The 5,817-nt window shown below is 31.9% G+C and overlaps 1 long non-coding RNA gene across 1 annotated transcript; it reads right to left on the minus strand.

Annotated features, from left to right (window-relative positions):
• On the minus strand, window positions 33–3,675 carry LOC109850063. Its single transcript, XR_002249320.1, has 3 exons — window positions 3,623–3,675; window positions 3,171–3,362; window positions 33–356 (listed from the first exon to the last, which is right to left on the minus strand). It is a non-coding gene; the product is annotated as an uncharacterized LOC109850063 (long non-coding RNA).

Genomic DNA, 5,817 nt, shown 5'->3' on the forward strand with positions numbered 1-5,817 from the left:
CACCCACATTAAGTGGTAATGTTTGAGGGAAATTCAAGCACTACCCAACAGAAAAGATGTACATCAGAAAATGATCTCCAAAAAAATTAATCAGGGTCAAATTTGATAACAACTCACTACCATGAACTTAGATTCTGCCGCAAACTAAATATCCTCATGTGATATGTCTTAATATATTAGCCGTAGTATTCAGAAACATGTCAGAAATCAAGCAAGTAGGTACATAACAGAACACATCATCTTCATATAATAGATGCAGTGGTCCTCCCACATTACTTGCCTTGGTCTCCACATTGTCCGAGCACTAGTCATTATCCTGGCAATCATTAGTTCTTTCTGTAAGATAATCCGATGCGCTGATTTAAAATAGATAGAGTCAAGTATTAATCAACCTTGCAGAATCAATGTGGCACATTGGACACATTATATATAAAGTGACTACTCCATAATCTATCAAAAAAAATTCCTAACATATCAGGTGGAATATTAAATACATAATGTTTAACACATGAGATATAGGGAGTTATAATCATGCTTTACACACCATGACACACTAGATACCCCGAGCTAAAGTAATTAGGAGTTAAAAAATCATCCCAACCTTCTGTAGAAGTGTGGCATATTAAGCACATTATTCTCATATAGCCTAATTTATGAGAAATAATCCTAATTTACTAGTTTAAATCATGTTCAACTCACCATCACATGTTTCCGCATAAAAGGAATTTATAGAACTTTTATGACAAACACGTGAATTTAATTGACAGATAAAAGAGAAAGTATCAGAGGCTGTGTCCAATTAAATGATATTAATTACTAAACTGAGCAGTTCTTGAATTTATTAGCCGTTGCAAATATGTGGTACATATTTGCTTTCACTAGTTGCCATACATTGTTCTGACAAGATGGCTATTATTATTGGTTCATCCTCAGAAACCTTCAAAGAACACGCTGCATGAGATAAGGGACAAAAGCCAGATTCATAAATAAGTAACAGTAAACCCTTCAAAACATGAAAATGGGAAGACAAAGCATTTCAGGCTTTGCTTCGTCTTCGGACTTCAAAGAAATTTCAAGAAAAACAGTTGAAAGGACAATGTGTTACATCATACTAAATATAAGTGTCTAATTGCAATGCCATTACTTGTATGTATGTATGTGTGTGTGTATGTGTGTGTGAAGCTTACAACCATTACCCTTTCAGAAATGTTTAATTTAAATATTTACTAAAGTATCTAACAACTAAAACATGCCCAAGTAACACAAATTTGGAAAAAGCAACACATAAAAGTTACCATAGATTCATAACTTAGCTTTGATGACCGAAACAAGCAAATCATCATGCCCAGTAACAGATTTAAGAAGAAGAATTGTAAACCTCATGGTATTAGATAACTTTAGATCAATAAAATTCCTCTTTATTATATTCTCTTCATGGATTCAAAGTTCTTCATAGATTCGAAGATCATTCTTTGCAGATTCAAAGAATAACCATTGGTGGATTTCAAGATTTATTACTTCCATGCCACATCTTAATTCTTTGAGGCTTGTATCGTAAGCAACTAATGAGGCAAAACTTGGGACATATCACATCTAAGATTATATCAAATGAAGTGTTGATAGCTATATAGACCTATTTTCAAGGAAAAAATGTCATGAGCATCATGTAGGTACACACTTGAGCCTTTATTGTCACCTTCAAGAGAAATGAGGGGAACATAATTGTACAATGAGATAATATTTTGTAACACTTCGCATATTTTCCGTATCAAAAAGATAGGATTTCAAATGAGACCCATATGGCTACTTTAAGGATTATACCTTATTACTGTTAGTCTGTTACTGAAAGTCTACTAAATGAATAATTATGTTCCATTTGCACATCAATGGATAAATCATGCATAGAGAAGCAAAAGAAAATGAATTTCCCTTTTCCCCAGTCTATTACACATTGTTAATTCGAGCTCTCATTAGTAGGAGTAAGCGTTAATCGGTCCAAACTAGTTAAACCAACCAAATTCCCAAATTTGACACAGTTCAAGTTTACGATTTTTATGATCGATTCGTGTTGCGAAAAAATTCAACCTACAAAGTAGTTGTGTTCCCTCTAACCAACATTTCAATAGCAAGAAAGACAGAGTCCTACTTAAACTATTAGTTAGCTGTGCCGATAAAACTACTTCTACCACTAAGTTGGCCTTCGTCTTAAAGCAATTGTCAAGAAAAGCTTCAATATGCTTCTAAGGGAGAAAAAATTGCAAGAAGAAAACTGGGATTACGTAGAGAGGCTATGTAATTGCCCAAATACATACCATACACACATTCATAAATGCTGATTGCTCGTGCCAGTAGGAGGCAAATTCATAAATGCTGATTCCGTCGTCGTGAATTATCTCTTCTTTTGTTTCTTTTACTTAGAGAGATTGTACAGGAATCTTGTGGTGTTATTTGGGATTGAGTGATTGAGAGATCTCCACTTTGTATTCCTCACTATTTAGTAAAGCTTTTCACCTCCTTCACCCGTAGGCGTAGGCTACAAGCCGAACCACGTATATCTTTGTGTTCGTGTGTTCTTGATATTTTTTGTGCTCTCGTGGCGTAGGCTACAAGCCGAACCACGTATATCTTTGTGTTCGTGTGTTCTTGATATTTTTTGTGCTCTCGTGTGATTGATATTAGCTTACGTATATCTTTGTGTTCGTGTGTTCTTGATATTTTTTGTGCTCTCGTGTGATTGATATTAGCTTATCCTTCGGAGTTTGTCATAACATATCTGACCAAAGAAGCTTACACTATAGCTTCATTTGCAATCTCTATCAATAACTGTGTCCTGGATCATTGAAGCATTCCCTCAAAACATTTATCGGACTTACTTCTTTGCCTGAAGGTTGAAGCCTACTAGGTGGCATTATTTCGGCAAGAGGTTGAGAATCGAGTTACACATTATAACAGAGTAAATTATGATTTGATGGATCTTTTTGAAGAATCTTCATACTTTATTGGCTAGTGCAAACTCATGTTTATAATGTATTCCATGGAACAGACATTTCCATGAAAATATAAACTAAATTGTACTACTGCTTTCAACAAAACGTTTCAATCAAAAAACTCTTTGAATATGAAGAGAGAAATTACTTAGACTGACAAGTAAATTTAACAACAATATATACCATGCTCACGTCCACAAAAACGCCGTCGATTTCCTTTGGCAAAATATATGACCAGAGAGGCAGCGTTTGGAATCTGTCAGCCGTTTCTGGGTCAGTGAGGCATTTTCTCAAACATTTGCCAGGCTCACTTTATAACCCCAAAAGGTATGCAGCGAAGCCCAAGGGACAAAACCGAGATTGCAGCCTTCAACCCTACATATGGCAATAATTTGAATAATTAAACCAAAAATTAAGAGTTGTTACCTCCTAAATTGTATATGTTTTAAAAATGAGCGTTGTTACAGGGACCCAAAATATGAGACCAATAGAGTAGACACGTGAGGTGTCCCTTCTCTATTGCATAGTGCGCTGACATGACCAACTCATTATGAAATAGAGAATGGACACCTCATTTGTCCCCTTCTTTGGTCCCATATTTTAGATCCTTAAAGACATTTTTCTTTAAAAATTACTTTCATCACATTGTAATTGTGATTTCCTCTTGCTCAGCATGTGACATCGGCACTACTTCAGGGGTTAAAGAAAAAAAACGTCAATGATTTAATAAGAATAAAAAAAGTTTATAGAGCCGTATGCACAAAACCCCTCAAAGTTAAAAGGGAGTTTATGGAATAAAATAGTTAAGGGGGTAACCTGCAAAATCCCCCATAGATTTTTGCCCCACTGAAATTTACCTCATAATCAAAATTTGCATTGTCTTACGCCCTTAAACTGACATCCGAGCCTGTCATCGGCCGAAAACCGGTCCATGAAAAAAGAAGACAAAATCAGGGGAAAATGTGAACCAGAAGTATTATGTAAAACATTGAACCCTTTGTTATTTATTATGTTGTTTTTATGCTAATACATTTGTATTTCCTTCATGGAGATCTCATCTTGCACATCATTCTAATTTAGGAACCACCGATTTCGCCGACAACTGCAGAAGAGAGCGTTTAAAACTTTAGTCATGTTGGTGAGGAAGATAAATGAAATACTGACCATATCACACTAATTGGGACCGGTGGCGTGGCTACGAGATGCACAATGATTAAAATGAATATTTTCCTTAATATTAATTAAATTTTTAGAAGTGAAAAACAAATAGTTATTTAGAGAAGTGGGGTTTTAAAGATGAATAAAATTTAAGGTAATTTATTTCCTTATAAGTCTCATGAGAAATTATCAAAATAATAGTTGAGATATAAAATTGACGAGTTTTGTTGAAGAAATTGATTTAGTAAATGTTTCCTTTAAGAAATCTTTACCTTATTAGAAGATAGTAATTTTTTGTTCAAGTTTGTATGAATTGACTTATCTCCAAAATTTGTTATAGACACATGTATATATATATACTAGGATTTATGCACGTGATTAAATATTATGATTAAGTATTTTTGACTTGTTTCTTTACTAAAATTTATTTCTCAGTTCTACTTTGATTGTTTTTCTTACTTATATTTTCAAACTTTACTATTGTGATTATTTTTTTAATGTTTGTTTGAATGGGCTACACCAAATTTAAAATTTTTATGTAATAATTAAATTGACAAGAAATAACTATAATCTAAACCTAATTTGAATTTTCGCATTATTTAGATCGGCATGAAACCAAGCTTGATTTAAGAAGGTATAACGTTGTAAAAGTGAAAAACACTTGAAAAGATAATGTTATAAAAGAAGGATGAATAATTAAAGCCAATAAGACAAGATGATTAATTAAAAGTGGGATAGAATGAAACTAAAGAGAATATAAATTTTGTTGTTAATCACTGATAGACTTTAGAAAAAAAAATCATAAAATAAAGATTAATGCTAACTCTATTACACTTTTATATGATAAAATCATCCACATAACCATATTAAAAAATTAAAAGAGTTCTTGAAAATCACTTCTAAAGATTTCTGATTTTACTTAAAAAATTAAGTTATTTTTAAAAATATTAAATAATTTAAATTTGTGTTGTATTTATAAAGAGCCTTAATGGAGATGCTTTTGTTTTAGCAGCTTGTTTTGAATGAGCCATGCATATTAGCTTTAAAGTGTAATATTTTTTCTTTATCGTGTCATATGGATGTTTGCTTGGTTTGCTTATCTATCTATTATTTCTTCAATAAGTTGATATATTATTTCTGATCTGAAAAAAGATCAAACATACAATATAATTACTTGCTTGAAAATAATCTAATATAATAAAATAAGAAGAAAATAGATGAATGTGCTGTGAAAATTATTGATATTTCTTATTATGAAAAAATATAATATAATTAATTATTCTAAAATAATCTAATCTAATCTAATAAGAAGAAAATAAGAAAGGCAAATATATGTAGAAAGAGATAAAAATGCTACAAAAATTATTGTAGTTTCTTGACTTATAAATATTAGTATGTGATATTGCATATGAGAAGATAACAATTATAAATAGAGTTCTATTTAAATAATATAATAGTATAATTAAATTTTAAAACTAATTATGCAGTACCGTGAACTACTTGAATTTTAGTTGGTGAGAGATCGCCACGTTGTGTCCTCATATCGCAACGGTTTATTTTAATTTTCCTTTTTTTATAATTTTCAGAACGATTTTGTCTCTTTAATTTATTTGGTGGATTTTGCAAATACTCTATCCATATTATGTACATTTGTAGGACTGCCTTGTTCCGG

The sequence above is a fragment of the Asparagus officinalis genome, chromosome 7 (genome assembly GCF_001876935.1).
Source record: "Asparagus officinalis chromosome 7, Aspof.V1, whole genome shotgun sequence".
NCBI lineage: Eukaryota > Viridiplantae > Streptophyta > Magnoliopsida > Asparagales > Asparagaceae > Asparagus > Asparagus officinalis.